The sequence below is a fragment of the Gossypium hirsutum genome, chromosome A13 (genome assembly GCF_007990345.1).
Source record: "Gossypium hirsutum isolate 1008001.06 chromosome A13, Gossypium_hirsutum_v2.1, whole genome shotgun sequence".
Classification (NCBI taxonomy): Eukaryota; Viridiplantae; Streptophyta; class Magnoliopsida; order Malvales; family Malvaceae; genus Gossypium; species Gossypium hirsutum.
This window is the reverse complement of record NC_053436.1, coordinates 97,188,618-97,206,270: the sequence shown is the minus strand read 5'-3', so window position 1 is coordinate 97,206,270 and position 17,653 is coordinate 97,188,618. Positions and strand designations below refer to the sequence as shown.

At 35.7% G+C, this 17,653-nt stretch overlaps 1 pseudogene; it reads right to left on the bottom strand.

The window, feature by feature from the left end:
* Positions 1–394: 394 nt before the first annotated feature.
* Positions 395–16,513, bottom strand: LOC107894384 (probable bifunctional methylthioribulose-1-phosphate dehydratase/enolase-phosphatase E1; annotated as a pseudogene).
* Positions 16,514–17,653: the final 1,140 nt, after the last annotated feature.

The window sequence follows — 17,653 nt, the reverse complement described above, 5'->3', positions numbered from 1 at the left end:
TTAGTATTAATTTTATTCTTAAAATATTGGAATTTGAATAATATATGTTGATTTAAAAAAACAATATTTTATTAATAAATATTGAAAATAATTAAAATTTCAATATCTATTTCTAGAAAATAACCAAATAGTAAAAAATACTTTTAATTGATCATCTAAATATTAGAAATTATTTTTTGGGGGTGGGATGTTTATAGTTTTTAGAAATTATAAGAAAAATAATTTGTGATTTATTGTAGTGATCTTTTAGCATCATTGTTTTAGTGATCTGAAAGGAAATGAATTGATTTATAGCAGTGATCTTTTATAATTATTACATTTTCAAAAAATAATTTATATAAAAATGGAAATACAAAAAAAAAAACTTGGATGAATTGAACCGATCCAAACATGTAAAAAAAGACTTTGTATCCAACATTCACAGGTGACAATCAATAAAGGGTTGCCACAAGATCATGATTTATTGCATCCAAAAGTTACTTATTACAAGTGCATGGAAGGCCGATATTATTACAGAAATACCAAACTTCTATCAGATCTCCAGGAAAGAGTTGATAGTCTTGAATCCATGGTTCTCTGGAAGAGGATTGTTTCCCGGCCGGATGGACATTACAACCTCCAAATTAACCTACCAAATGGATAAACATGAAAAATAGTAATTGATAAACAAAGGGTATGCAAGGATGTGCAGAGTAAAATTTAGAATTGTTCTCATACTAATTTGTAACGGCTTAAGGTGTCGGGTTGTGATTCTAAAAGCAAAAAAAGTCTTAAAACACGAGCCAGGAATCAACAGGGTTAGTGTTGAAGTTAGTTCCCATGCAGCCCATGCAGATTCAAGCACGTGAAAATTAATGCATTTATGTTATCCGGGTAAAGTATGTGCAAGAATTCATACACACAAGTTACCCGGGTAAAATACATGCAACTGAAGGGGTTGATGCTTCTTTTCTGTCTCAGTTACATTTTGTTACCGTTTAACTATGCTTTTGTAATCTAGTTCATTTTGAACTTAGTTTAGCTTACATTTGTTATAATTTGATGATGTAGGAGCTGATGACCAACTTTGCTTAAGTGTACAAGTTTTGTTTTGTAAGTTCCAATGTATTAGTGGTAGTTGGTATAGATTAGTTGACCACATGTTGATTTTGACAAGCAAAAAAGCTTGATTTATGTATTGGCGTTATGCCATTGTTCTTTGAGTATGAAAATCATCAGATTTTCTTCCATATACTCCATTTTTTCTTTGCCTTCAAAAATTTTTAAGTTCTGTTCTTTATTCTTGACAGTAGCTAAAAGCTTGAACTTCAAGCATTTTTCCTTCATATTTTACCCGGGTATAATACGTTGCTGCTGGTGCTCTGTTTGAAATTCTTACTTTACCCGGTTAAAGTGTGTTGAAACTCCAACAATTGGTATCTAGAGCCTAATTCTTAGTGGACCTGTAGAACCATGGCTTCATCAAGCTTCTCACCAGCTGCACCTCCAGTTTTCAATGGAGAAGGATATCACATTTGGGTAGTCAAGATGAGAAACTACCTCTAGGCATTTGATCTATGAGAGGTGGTTAACTCAGATGTTGAACTAGAACCATTGAGAGCAAATCCAACAGTGGCTCAAATGAAGCAGTACTCTAAAGAAAAAAGTAAAAAGCACAAGGCTATGTCATGCATTCAGAACTGTGTTTCTGATGTAATTTTTACTAAAATCATGGCTTGTGAAACACCAAAACAAGCCTGGGATAAACTCAAGGAGGAGTTCCAAGGTACAGAGAGGACAAGGCAGCAGCAGCTCTTAAACCTAAGAAGGGATTTCGAAAATTTGAAGATGAAGGAAGAAGAAACTGTCAAGAAGTATTCTGACAAAATCATGGCTGTAGTTAACAGCATAAGGCTCATTGGTGAGCAATTTGATAAGGCAAGGATTGTGGAGAAAGTGCTCTCTACCTTACCGGAGAGGTATGAAGCAAAAATATCCTCCTTAGAGGATTCTAGGGACCTGACCAGTATCTCTTTAACAGAGCTGATCAATGCTCTGTATGCACAAGAGCAAAGGAGGGCCAGCAGATCGGAGGAGCACCAGGAGGGTGCTTTCCAAGCTAAGGTCAAAGCAGCCTCGAGCACCTCAGCCTATAAAGGCAAGAAGAACTGGAGAAACATGCCTAAGACTGATGCTGCAAGAGGAGGAGATCGACTCTGCAAATTTTGCAAAAGACCTGGTCATTCAGAGGCCAGATGCTGGTTCAGGCCAGATGCTGTGTGTCAACACTGCAAGAAGAAGGGCCATGTTGAAAGGGTCTGCAAAGAAAAAAACAGACCTGGCCAAAACCAACCACAACACAAGAATGAAGAAGCTCGAGTGGCTGAAGACAGTAGTGACTATGAAGAGCAGGTCTTTGTTGTTTCATGCTCAGCTGGCCAGAAGAAAGGTACAAAAGGCTGGTTGTTGGACAATGGTTGCACTAACCACATGTCACCTGATGCAAACATCTTTAAGACCTTGGATAGAAGCTGCAAGACCAAAGTGAAAGTTGGCAATGGATAGTTCATAAAAGCTGAAGGAAAAGGGGATATGCTGATATGTACTTCAACAGGCAATAAAGTCATTCCAAATGTGTTGCTAGTGCCTGAGATTAACAGAAACCTTCTTAGCATTGCTCAATTGCTTGAGAAAGGTTATTCTGTTGTGTTCAAAGGTGAAGAATGCCAGATAACTGATCCAAATAGATCATGTCTCATGACAGTTACCATGAGTGACAAATGCTTTGAAGTCAACTGGTCAGGTGACTCACACTCAGCTCATGTTGCTTCAACAGAAGACACCAAGCTTTGGCATCAAAGACTTGGTCATGCCAACTTCAAATCCATGGCTCGGATGATCAGCAAGGAAATGGTTGAAGACTTCACCAAAACAGTTCAGATTGAAGATGTTTGTGAAGTTTGTCAGATGGGAAAGCAAGCCAGGCTTCCATTTCCTGCAAACACCACCTGGAGAGCATCAAGCAAGCTGAAACTGGTGCACACTGATGTTTGTGGCCCCATGAGGACTGAATCACTAAGTGGCAACAGGTACTTTATTCTCTTCATTGATGACTGTACCAGATATTGCTGGATTTATTTTTTGAAGTATAAGTCTGAGGTTGTTCAAGTGTTTATAAAGTTCAAAGCTGCAGTGGAAACAGAAACAGGCTGCAAGATAAAGACCATTAGGTCAGATAATGGAACTGAATACACTTCAGCTTAGTTTCAATCTTTGTGCAAATATGCTGGCATCAAACACCAGCTAACTAATATTTATACACCCCAGCAAAATGGGGTTAGTGAAAGGAAAAATAGGAGCTTAATGGATATGGTCAGATGCTTATTGTTTGAGAAAAATTTGCCCAAGACCATGTGGGCTGAAGCTGTCAACACTGCTGTCTACATTCAGAATAGGCTTCCAACCAAAGCACTTACTCACAAGACACCTTTTGAAGCCTGGTTCAGGTTCAAGCCATCATTGGCTCACATGAAAGTCTTTGGTTGCCTATGTTACAGCCAAGTACCAGCTGTAAAGAGGGACAAGTGGTCCAAAAGAGCTGTTCCTGGTATTTTAGCCGGGTATAGTATGGCCATAAAGGGTTATAGAATTCTGGATCCTTTAACCAACAAAATCCAAGTGAGCAGAGATGTGGTGTTTGATGAGAAGGCTTATTGGAATTGGGAAAGAAATGAACCTGAAGCCATTCCTGAAGAACTTATGACAGATCAGTTTGAATATGATCAAAACGATCCAGAGATGGATGTTGATGATGAACCAGTCAGAGGTACAAGAACTTTGGCTGATGTTTATGAGAGAGCTCATGTTGCACAAGAAGAACTATGCAGTTTTGAAGAAGCTGAAGTTGATGAAGGCTGGAAACAGGCTATGGCTGATGAAATTGCCATGATTGAGAAGAACCAGACATGGGAATTGGTCCTTAGACCAGCCAAGAGGAAGGTTATTAGAGTAAAATGGGTCTATCGAGCCAAGCAAAATGCTGATGGAAGCTTAAACAAACTGAAGGCCAAGCTTGTAGTCAAAGGATTCAGCCGAAAATATGGCCTAGACTACCTAGAAACATTTGCACCAGTGGCCAGGCTAGACACCATAAGGTTGCTGATTGCCTTGGCAGCTCAGAAGTAGTGGAAAATCCACCAGCTTGATGTAAAGTCTGCATTTCTCAATGGCTTCCTTGAAGAAGAGATCTACATTGATCAGCCACAAGGCTTTGTTGTGTCTGGCAAAGAACAAATGGTGTACAGGCTTAAGAAGGCATTATATGGCCTGAAACAGGCTTCTAGAGCCTGGTATGCTGGAATTGACAGCTACTTGGTCAGTTTGGGATTTAACATAAGTGTTAGTGAGCCAACACTATATGTCAAGAAGAATGAAGCTGAAATACATCTTATTGTATCCCTCTATGTCGATGACCTTTTGGTGACTGGAGGAGATCAAGATATGTTGGTTGAATTCAAAGCCAAAATGATGGACATGTTTGAAATGTCTGACTTGGGGCTAATGACATACTTTTTGGGAATGGAGGTGCGCCAAACAGAAGGAAAAATCTTCTTGGGACAGAGAACATTTGCCTTGAAGGTTTTGTCCAAGTTCTCAATGCAAAATTGTAAGCCAACAAGCACTCCTATTGCTGTTGGAATGAAGCTGTCAAGCCAAGGAGATCATGAACCAGTCAATGAGTCTACTTACAGGAGCCTAGTTGGCTGCTTATTATATTTGATAGTAACTAGGCCAGATATCTTGTTTTCTGTGAGTATGTTATCAAGGTTTATGCATTGCTGTAATGTCCAGCACTTTCAAGCAGCAAAGAGAGTGCTAAGGTACATCAAAGGCACTCTTGACTATGGTGTGTTATTCAACAAAGCTGAAAGTTTGAAGTTGAAAGGCTATACCGATAGTGACTGGGCTGGTTCAAGTGATGATATGAAAAGCACCTCTAGATATGCTTTTACCCTTGACTCAACCATGTTTTGTTAGAGCTCAAGGAAACAATCGATGGTGGCTCAATCAGCAGCAGAAGCTGAATATGTTGTAGCTGCAAATGTTGTAAATCAAGCCGTTTGGTTGAGAAAAATTCTAGCTGATCTTAACCTACATCAAAGGGAGGCAACAGAGATCTTTTGTGATAATAAGTCTGCTGTTGCAATTGCAAAGAATCCTGTCTTCCATGGTAGAACGAAGCACTTCAGCATCAAGTTACATGTGATAAGGGAGATGGAACAAGCTCGAGAGGTGGAGCTGATTCATTGCAATTCAGAAGAACAGGTTGCTGATATTTTCACAAAGGGGCTAAGTACTTCAAGGTTTATTAAGTTAAGAAAAGAACTTGGAGTTTGCAGCATGAAAACTAAGGAGGAGTGTTGAAGTTAGTTCCCATGCAGATTCAAGCACGTGAAAATTAATGCACTTATGTTATCCAGGTAAAGTATGTGTAAGAATTCATACACACAAGTTACTCGGGTAAAATACATGCAACTGAAGGGGTTGATGCTTCTTTCTGTCTCAGTTACATTTTGTTACCGTTTAATTATGCTTTTGTAATCTAGTTCATTTTGAACTTAGTTTAGCTTACATTTGTTATAATTTGATAATGTAGGAGTTGATGACCAACTTTGCTTAAGTGTACAAGTTTTGTTTTGTAAGTTCCAATGTATTAGTGGTAGTTGGTATAGATTAGTTGACCACATGTTGATTTTGACAAGCAAAAAAACTTGATTTATGTATTGGCATTATGCCATTGTTCTTTGAGTATGAAAATCATCAGATTTTCTTCCATATGCTTCATTTTTCTTTGCCTTCAAAAACTTCTAAGTTCTATTCTTTATTCTTGACAGTAGCTAAAATCTTGAACTTCAAGCATTTTTCCTTCATATTTTACCCGGGTATAATACGTTGCTGCTGGTGCTCTGTTTGAAATTCTTACTTTACCCGGTTAAAGTGTGTTGAAACTCCAACAGTTAGAATATGGACACCGGCAAAGAAAAAAAGATCAATACACTACCTGCAGCTTTTGCAGCCGTGGCTTCTTGGTAGACATCGATCACAAATAGTATATCAGATGGCTTATCAACTCCCAATGACTCAGTGATTTCGACATAACTTTGTGTTTCTCTTTTATATCTGCAAGCAAGGCAAGGTAAAATGGAGTGCCACTTTGAGTTAAAATTTAGTGATAAGCATAAAGCAAACAAAGTAAAAAGACTTACCCTACTGCGGTGTCAAAAAATCCGGATAAATACTTCCTCAAATCACCGTAGTTTGTATTTCCGAATATAAGCCTCTGAGCCAATCTGCTACCACTAGAATATATGTATACCTGGGATGAAAGAGGAAGCAAAGATAAGCTTTGAAAATTGAACTTTCTATAAGTAACCGAGAACTTAGCTGAGTAAGATCCTTTCCAGAAACCAATCCCAATGATAAGGTTTCGGTTTTTCCTCGTGGATATATATGATTTCTAGTAAAAAAGAAAAAATGGCAGCTGTATGCTAGGGGATGATACAGCTTCATGACAACACGATGGGACATTAACATACGTTAACTTGAGCTTTAGATCTAGACTAGGTCCGAGCGGACACCTATTCGGGAGCAAATGCACAGAAACATATTCAAAACATAGACCAAATATACCGTATCCAGAGCTACATTCAGAAAATGAAATAGTAAAGGAGTAAAGGAAATTCATAACAATACCTTTATACCCAGTGCATGCCACTTTTCGAGAGCTTCTGGTACATCATCAAAAACTACTCCTTCAAGCTCGTTACTCTTAAATCCAGTACGCCATATATGACCCTATTTAACTTCATATTAGTCCTTTCCCAAAAGTAAACTCCAAAAATGTATTATCTTTTGATTCATATGTTCTTACTTGCAGTTGCTTTAGGGCAGTAAATTTTCGATTAGCTTTTATCATTGCTTCGACATTAGCCACCAAAGAAGCAATCACCTCCTCTTTTCCTGCATCTTCCGAGGGGATAGGTATAGCGCCAAGAACACCTTGCTTTAAGTCATCTTCAACCTGTGGAAAACATCTTATAGGCAGATAATTTAGGAGTCAATCAGAACTTCCTTGGTTGCTAATTTGTAAGATACACAATCTCACTGCCTTAAACACAAAAAACGAGCTGAAGAAGTATCCTTAGATTCCTTTGGGTTTTCTAATTCTATACACATGCTTCAAACGCATGTCAAGTAAACAGATACTCCAGCAAAAAGCCCAGCTTTCACATATAAAATATTGATAACAGTAAACTAACATATGATTAATAATGATAATAGACAGTAATTTCATATATACTACAAAGGTTCCAATTGTTGAAATTAAAAAGGTTCTAAATTCACAGATAATGATGGTTCAAGAGTAATGCATTGTATCGCACAAACAACTAGTCCATTCTGTGTTTGTATTTCAGGTATATCACCTGAGTTCGAAGCATATAATTTTGGGGAAAGAAAATGAGTGTTGATTGAATTTTATTTAGGCATCAAGACAAAAGGTTGGCCAATCCTCATATATCTGACCATCAATTTGAATGGCTACTCAATTTTCTTCTTTCGGACAATACTCGGTATGCAGATAGCATCAGTAGGCAGTTCACTAGTAAAAAGCAATGATTTGTAGTTCACTGCTAGAGCTTAGCCAAGGAAGCAGGCACATAATTTCTGGTCAGAAGCATTCTGTGATCCTAGTGAATGGGCCATACAATCTCAATTCTCTGAGAAGTAAAGTTCATATGGTCATTTGTGCCTAACTCTTAAAATTAATTCTTTAATATATTATAAGTTAATTGCCTTGAGGAAGCAAAGAAAACAATTTGTATCTGGATTTGCAACAGAAGATGATAAAAGGTCAAAAGATCCAAAGAAAAATCTTACTTGAGAACGTAACACTTAATATCATCTTGAGTTTTAGCACTATTGTTAGTTGCGGACAAATGCCTCCCAACATTGTCTCGGGCATAGGGAAAGAGAACATCTGTTAAGCTGTAGTTCCTTTGATGTCAAGCACAACGCAAAGCTGCAACGATAAAAAAGAAAATGTACAGTGAGAGAGCATTTGATAAATGAAAGTAACAATTTTATTGTTAAGCAATAAAACAGTCAAGAGTCTACAACAATGTTATCTCAAAATTAGAGATTTTTGTTAGAAGGGAAACACACATGTCTATAAAACCCAGAATTTGTCCGGTTTTACAGAAAATATGTGCTTACTGGATATGGCTGGAGTTTAAAATTCGAATCCACTGTCCCAGCCTTCGTAGCCACCCTTTTTATCATGCTATTGATGCTTGAAAATCCTTTAACATTCTGAATGGGGCCATGATCTGGAGTACACCAATCTATGCCTAGATGATGGAGTTTGATAGCGGCATCAAAGAGGTAATGATAACATTCAGCCTGAAATAGTATGTCATCGCTAAAGTAAGAAACACATACGACCAACGCAACATGTAAGAATCTGTCTTACTGGGAAAGAGGTTCGGAGAAGCCAAAAAAGAAAGAAACTAAGATGCATATTCTGAAATTTCAAGTTTCACATACCTGAGTTTTAGCACTGATCCATGAGTCACCCCATACGTATATGTCATGATGGCGAACAAGCACAGCAGTTGTCTTAGGATACACTTCAATTTGAAAGTGAACTTCAATATAGTGAAGACAACATTGTCATTGGATAAAGTCAAGCATAACGAATGACTTAGCATATGCAAGATGAATTTCTAGTAAGCTTCAATTCAAAGACTGAAGAAAGGTTGTTGATAGCTATGTTGCTCTGACTTGGGGTAAAATATTCCGATCGGGGAAAAACTTACGCGAAACTCTTTTGAAAGTGAATTTATCATTGTTACAAGACATGATTCCATTCAATGACTGTGGATAACCGATCCACCATCATGCATATCATATGCCTGAGATACAAACACTATAAGCACTCGTTTTCTCGTAAAAACTTATCAAAGATCATGCTGAAAAGGAATATTATGTTTAAAAGGAAAGCAAATCACAAGAGCATACTATCCTAACAAATGCTATAACATCAAAAATAGGATCATTATCACCTCAGTAAATTCTAGATTACAATTTCAAAAAAAAACTCGATAAAATAAACTACTGGTTTGATTAAACAATGCCAAATAATAGTTTTCAGAAAAGCAGACATAATAGTTGCCTTCATGAAAAGAGGAGCACAATCGGAGCACTTGGGAGGCTTATGAGGGTATGGCTTTGGCGAAGGCGAAGATATGATAGACCCATCTCCTGATAATACATAGACATCATCTGGGTGCATTCTCTCCTTTTGAACACCTATCAAAGTACCAAATCACAAGCCTGTAATTAAGTTATCCTCGAAACAACCTTCTAGTAATTGGCAAAGGAATAAACAAACATGCAGTTGAAGAAGAACGAAAATATATGTAATAAAATACGAGTTCTATACGCAGCAAATGTCAACTGAACCGAGCATTATAATCCATAACCCTTTTAAAAGAGGACGTAAGAAAACATAACCAAACTCGTGTATGGGAGTAAAACCAACAATAAAAATAGCAAGGGCATCTCATACCAATGGAAAAGAAAATTTGGCTTGAAAGGCACATAACATCTAACCAAAATGTTGGAAGTATAATAAAATAAATCAAATATTAATTTTTTATTATACACAAATAAACACAATACAAACTTTTTTTTCTCTCTATACAAGCTACTTCTAGTTTTTCATTCTATAACTCACTAACACTTTTTTTTTTCTCAAACTCACTAACATTTTCTAGCACTCACACATGAAAATACATATATATACATAATTTACCACCTTAATGATTGCTTTATCCCTTAAGTATATCATAAATGATAATACTTATCAATTGTATAGGCCAATAAGCCAAGTTGCAAACTAATTTCTTAACAACTTGCTATCCACGTTTCAAGCTAATTTCTTTGCCGTGTAAAACTTTTAAAGCTGCTGCCATCATCCTTAACTTTTCATGAAATTTCCAGCTTGATAAGCTTTATCATTTCTAAAAGCCAATTTTGATAGAAATTCTTTAGCTGCAATTTTTTACTTTGAAAAAACGGTTTGTTTTCTAACACTCCCCCTCAAACCGAAAATTTCATTCCAAGCTTTTCTTTGAGTTTATGAAATATATCTACTTTCAATGGCTTCGTAAAAATGTCCGCCAATTGATCTTCTGTTCTGCAGTAAACTAACTCCACATTTTTATTTTTCACTTGCTCTTAAATAAAATGATACTTTGTATCAATATGCTTGCTTTGACTATGAGACACTGGATTCTTTGCAAGAGATATTGTGGACTTGTTGTCAACATAAATTGTAATTGGACCTTCTTGTATAATAGATAATTCACCCAAAATATTCTTCAACCAAATTGCTTGACACGTACATGTTGCAACAGCCATGTATTCTGCTCCACATGTTGAAAGGGCTACTATTTGTTGCTTTTTCGATGACCATGAAAATGCTGTGGAACCAATATGGAATAAATATTTGGATGTGCTTTTGAGATCATCCAAGTCACCACCATCATCACTATCTGAATAACCAACCAATTTTGAACTCTGTGAGTGTGTATAAAATAAACTGTGATCCATCGTACCTTTGATGAATCTCAAAATTCTATTTGTTGCAATCAGGTGATCTTGTTTTGGCTTCTCCATGTATTTGCTAACTATTCCCACTGCGTACATGATGTCTGGCCACGTGATAGTCCAATACCTTAAACTTCTAATGATACTTTTAAACAACGTTGAATTTACTGGCTCTCTGAATGAATCAACACTTAATTTCATGCCTGAGTCTGCTGGCGTGGCTACTGGCTTGCAATCTTTTATATTAAAATTTCTTAAAATTTGTTCCGCATACTTCTTTTGAGACAAAAATGTGCCATCTTTCATTTTTTTTTACTTCGACTCTAAGAAAGTATGACATTTCACCAATATCTGTCATTTCAAATTCTTTAGTCATAATTTTCTTAAAATCATCGAACATACCTAGATTGTTTCCTGTGAAAATTATATCATCCACATATAAGCACACGATCATGATGTCACCAACTTCATTTTTCTTCGTATATAAAGCATGCTCGTATGGGCTTTTCATGAACCCGTTTTTCTGAAAGTTTTCATCTATTCTTGTGTTTCATGCTCTCTGAGCCTGCTTCAGTCCATATAAAGCTTTCTTCAAGTGATAAACTTTGTCTTCTTGTCCTTGTTTGCTATATCCAGGTGGTTGTTCAATGTAGACTTCTTCTTCTAGGTAGCCATTAAGGAATGCTGACTTCACGTCTATCTGATAAATTTTTCATTTATTTTGTGCTGCAATTGCCATGAGAAGCCTTATAGTATCAATTTCGGCCACTGGAGCAAATACTTCATCATAGTCTACGCCATATTTTTGCTTGTAGCCTTTTGCAACTAGTATTGCTTTGTATTTCTCCACTTTTCCTTCTTTGTTGGTCTTCGTCTTGTACACCCATTTTACTCCAATTTGACTATATCCTTCTGGTAGACTGGTTGGCTCCCATATGTCATTTCTTCTTATTGTTGCAATTTCTTCATCCATTGCCTTCTTCCATTTGACATTTTTAATTGCATCTTCATATATTATTGGTTCACATTCTTTCATTAAACAGAATAATGAATAATTGAGTATTGTTTCTATGGATTCTGTAACCTCATAAATATCGTGTAAACTACGCATTCTTGCAGGTGCTTCCTCTGAGTTGCTGGTATTGCTGCTAGTTGGTAATGATGATGTTGTAGAAGTTGTTGCAACAGGACTTGGAGGAGGGCTTTGCTCGCCGCCTTGTTCTTGATTAATAAACTCGTCATCTTTGTCATCACTGAAAAATAATCCTTCAATTTTTTTCTCTTATTCGCTTCATCTCCAATAATCAGCTTCATCGAATTCAATATCTTTTGAAATAATAACTTTCTTAGTGAGAGGGTTGTATAACCTATATACCTTGCTTCTCTTTTCATAACCAATGAAAATATATTTTACTCATTTATCGTCAAGCTTCTTTTCGTCTGGTCAGCAACATGAGCATATGCGATGCATCCAAAAATATTGATATGTCCGACTCCTAGCTTTTAATTGCTCCAAGCTTCGTTTAGCGTCTTGTATTTCACATTTTTTATTGGACATCAGTTCAACAAATAAACAGCACATTGAACAGCTTCAGCCCAGAAAGTTCTTGGTAAATGCTTACCTTTAACCATACTTCTTGCCATATAAAGAATAATGCAGTTCTTTCTTTCAGCAACTCTATTTTGTTGTGGCGTGTACGCAGTTGTCAACTGGTGAATAATTTCATGTTCCTTGCAGAAGCTTTCAAATAGCTTTGAAGTATACTCACCACTTCTATCAGTCTTGAGTATTTTAATGAAATATTCACTCTATTTTTTTACCATGGCTTTAAACTCGATAAACTTGTCAAATGCTTCTGATTTTGTTTTAAGAAGATATATCCAACTTTTTCTACTAAAATCATCAATAAAAGTAACATAGTACATGTTTCCAGCAAGTGATGGTATATCAAAAGGACCTGTTATGTCGGAGTGCATGATCTCCAATGGTCTCCTGGCTCGTCGAGTTTTTCCCGTTTCAAAACTCTATCTGTGTTGTTTTCCTTTAATGCAGGCTTCACACAGTTGATCAGGAGGATTAATTTCTGACAACCCATTTACCATATTTTCTTTTGACAATAGCTTCGACCGGAAAATCCAAGATGCCCGAACCTTAAATGCCACAACCATGATTCATCTTTAATTGCATTCTTCATACATTTCACCTCTCCAGACTCAATGTTAATAGTAAATAGATGGTTATGCGTCATATCAACTTGGGCAATTAATTCACTTCTCTTATTTTTTAGGGCGAGCAAGAAATCCTTCATATATACTTCATATCCTTTTTCTAAAAGCTGTCCAAGGCTGATGATGTTGATTTTCAAAGCTGGTACGTAATAAACATCTGATATGAACTTCTTTTCTCCATTCTTTTGTGTAATAGTAACTTTGCATTTACTTTTAACCATGGCATGCGATTCATCTCCAAAAGTTACTTGTCCATGAATATTCTCATCCAACCTTGAAAATAAGTCTTTTTGGCTACACATGTGATTGCTGGCGCAATTATCAAGATACCAAATATTTTTTCTTGATTTTTTACTTTCTTTATAAGTGAGGAATACACTAGATTCCGCGTTTTTTTCTTCTTTAGCTGTTGCTACATGATTTCTCTCCTCTATCTTGGGATTTAATCTACACTCGTAACTATAATGGCCATATTTATTGCAATTATAACTTTGTAATTGAGATTTATTTCCTTGTTGAAATCTACATTTGCCTCGACCTCGGCCTAAAGCTCTTTGTCCATGACTTGATGTTTGATATTCTTCACTTGTTTGGACTTTACCATATGATTGATTGCCTCGTCCACCTCTATTTTTGCCTCCATATCCTCCACGGTATCCTCCACGATTACTTGTACCTTGTCCAAAGTTATCCCTAGCTCCACTTTCGTTCAAGGACAACTTGCTTTGCAAGACTTGGTCTGAATTTCCAGTATCATCATTTTGCTTCATTTTATGCTCATGGACTTAGAGGGAACCCACAAGTTCGTCGATTGATATTTGTGATAAATCTTTTGACTCTTTAATGGCAACCACCACATAATCAAATTTGCGTGTCAATGACCACAAAACTTTTTCCATTACTCTGACATCATCAAGTGTTTCTCCATTCCTTTTCATTTCATTTACCACCGCTTTCACTCGAATGACATAATCATCAACGTTTTCTGAAGGTTTCATTTTTAACGTATCAAATTCAGCTCTAAGGGTTTGTAATCGTACCTTTTTTGGCTTTTTTCTCTCCTTGAAGGGATTTTTGCAAAATTCCGCATGCTTCCTTTGATGTCTTCGCATCTAAAATTTTTTCAAAGGTTGATTCATCAACACCTAAAGAACGACACCCTTTTATCCTTTTTACGAGCTTCTTTCAATATTCTTTTTTCTTTATTTGTTAAAGCCGCTTCGATAGCTGCATTTTAGAGCTTGACATATCCTTCTTTGACAACGTCTCAACAATCTTGAGAACCAAGCAAAGCCTTCATCTAGATGCTCCAGTTGCCATAAATTTCCTTTGTTAATTTCGGGATCTACGGTTGAATCGTGTTTGCCATTGTGACGTTAACATGAACCTAGCTCTGATACCACTTGTTGGAAACGTAATAAAATAAATCAAATACTAATTTTTTATTATACACAAATAAACACAATACAAACTCCCTTTTTATTTCTCTCCATACTAGTTGCTGCTAGTTTTTCATTTTATAACTCACAACACTCTTTGTTTTTTTCTTAAACTCACTAACATTTTCCAGCACTCACACATGAACTAAACATACATATATATATATACATAGTTTATCGCCTTAATGATTATTTATCCCTTAGGTATATCATAAATGATAATACTTATCCATTGTACAGGCCAATAAGCCAAGTTGCAAACCAATTTCTTGACAGCTTGCTATCCACCTTGTAAGCTAATTTCTTTGCCGTGTAAAACTTTTAAAGCTGTTGCCATCATCCTTGACTTTTCATGAAATTTCCAGCTTGATAAGCTTTATCATTTCTGCAGGTCAATTTTGATAGAAATTCTTTAGCTGCAATTTTTGACTTTGAAAAATCGGTTTGTTTTCTAACACAAAAGCCATAAAAAATTTCTCTTTTTAAGTAGATTTACCATTGCCTTGCATTCCAAACATACAAATATATTATCATAAAGCAGCAACACCTAAGATATCAAACACTTAGATAAATATAAGAAAAGAGAACTTAGAGCTTCAAAGAAATGCACCATAAGCAAAATGAACAATCAAAAAAAAATTCCGACTAGATTAACAATAAACCATGTAGATGACATTCTGGATTATGGATTAAGAGTTTACTTGTAACAGTTTATTAGTTCCTTTGGATATATAAAATAATTAGTTATCTAAAAAAAATTTCAGATTAATACACAAACATTGAATTGAGCCCAAAAGCAAAATGGTGATATGCCAAAAAAGAACAGTGAAATAAATAGTGAGCAAATACCATCAAAGACACCAAATTAATCACAATATATATATAACTTTGAGCTTGAATAATAAAACCCAGGAACCAAAAAAATACGTAAAAATAAAGAATTCGGCTAAAATAACATTAACCCAAGATCAAACATAACCCAAAAGAAAAATGGCTTGTGAAATAAGTACCAGAAGGGGACATGGGGATGAGTTGTTGAGGCTTAGGGATACCACTACCATGGACTTTCATGATGATACTGCCACATGTTCCTGATAACTATCCAAGATTATAGAACTGTCGGCAAAGCTTTGATATCAAACATCTTGTCTCCTTCACTGCTTTGCTCTCTAAATAAGCTTGTGAAACACTTCACATCTTCTACAATCCCCCATTTACTGCCATTGCTGTTGGTACAGCCACTGCAAAAAAACAAAGGCTTCCCCTTTATATATCACTAGAGTTAGCCTTTCTTGCTTTCTTTATTATCTTCAATATCTATTCAATATGGGACAAGACAAATTGTTGTTTTACATTTTTTGTTTTGATTTGGTTGAGATAAGAATGAATGTACCTGGACCTCACATTGGACTTAAGATTGAAGTTATACTTATTCACAATCTTGTGTTATATCTCTAGTTGTTACCTTTTGAGCTTTGACCATCACAAATGTCAAAGTTAAGATGTTGCTTTCCATTTTCATTCAATTTTTTTTACCAAACCTTTTTAACCATAGTTATTAACATATTAAATAAAAAATTAAATTATTCTTTTTTTTTAGAATTGAAAATAAATTTTAATATATTTTTTATATAGTAAATATTTTTTTTGTGAAATTAAAACAAGAACTATCTAATTACATAGAAATATTCTGAAAAGAAAAAAATACCATTTGCTTTGATAGATTCTAGAAAAACTAGAACTGAAGTTGGATGGAGATCAAAAACTTGCAAGTCTTCTTTCTTGACCAAAGCTAGTTTGGCTAAGCAATCCATAGCTTGATTTTGCTCTCTAGGTGTGTAATTTAAGAGCTATTGTTTTTTCTTGTGCCAAAATATATTGGATTCGTCTGATCAAGGCTAAATTTAATGTGGTGGAAACACTTCCGTGAATGGCTTTAATAACCTCAAGCTATTAGATTAGATTATTACATTCTCGTGTCCTCTACATTGGATAAGCTTGAGGCCCTTCAAAATGCCCCAAAGTTCGGCATCAAAGATCGAACACTTCCCAAAGTATCGGTTATACCTAAAGATCCAACCTCCATTTTCATCGAGAATTATTCCCCCAGAAGCTGCATTTCCTGAATCCAATTGCACAACACTGTCGGTGATAATGAAGATCTGCTTTCTAGAATGTTGTTCTTCGATGGTCATGATGTTGCAACCAATTATTTCATCACTGAAGGCTAAAAAAAAATTGTTTGGCCCAACTATATGAAGCTTTTACTATCTCACTTGGGCTCCAAGTTTTTCCTTGAAAATAAAAATATTATAATAAATGTTAACTTTATTACAAATTTATGAGTTTTTAATATATAGGGGTTAAATTGATCTAGTTAATAATAGAATGACTAATTTGATTTAGTCTCTATAATATAGGGACCTCTGAAGTACATTAAAAAAACTATGGGCAATTTACTAAAAAAAGCTCTTTTATATCATTATTTACCTAAATGGCCTGACTTTTTGATTATTTATCGAAAAGGGTCATTTTTTCCGAAAACGCGCCACGTCAGCGCGAAGTCAGGGGACGTGTCAGCAAAATGCTCCCTCAGGGAAGCGTTTTTCCCCCAACGGTCACATGACTGCTTGAACTCCAACGGTAAAAAAAAAACAAAAAAAACTATAAAAGGTCCCTCCCCTTTTTTATTTTTTCACACATTAGTCTTCTCACAATTCTCTCTAAATTCTCTCCACATTCTCTCAAATTTCTCTCAATTTTTGTCAAAGCTTTCTTTAATTTTTGCAAAAGAAAGCTCTGTTTAAATTTTTTTGAATTAGTTTTATTTTTTAAATTACAAAAATATTCGATCGTGTTAGCAATGCCCGAAGAATTAATTCGTCTCAATACGAAACACATCTCCGTCGATCAAATGACAATGGTAAGTGATAAGTTTAATTAATTTTTTAATAGTATTTAATTTTTTTTCATTTATGAAATTTTAATTAATATTTATTTTATAATTTTTTTATAACAGTCTGTAGATCGGGTGTTGCAATGCTATATCCGTAATATGTCTGGTCCTCCATCGCCGTTAATAAAGAATTACCTGCGGGAAGTAGGTTTTTGGCACGTGGCCACGATAGGCCGGGGGTGCAAGTTGGACCCTAAATTAATCAGTGCATTGATAGAGAGGTGGAGACCCGAGATGCACACTTTCCATCTTCTATACAAAGAGTGTATTATCACTCTGGAAGACGTGCAATTGCAATTGGAATTTTCGGTCGATGGGTACACAATCACCGGGTCCGGTCAATCTGCTGATTGGAGGGTTGTATGTTACGAGTTTTTGG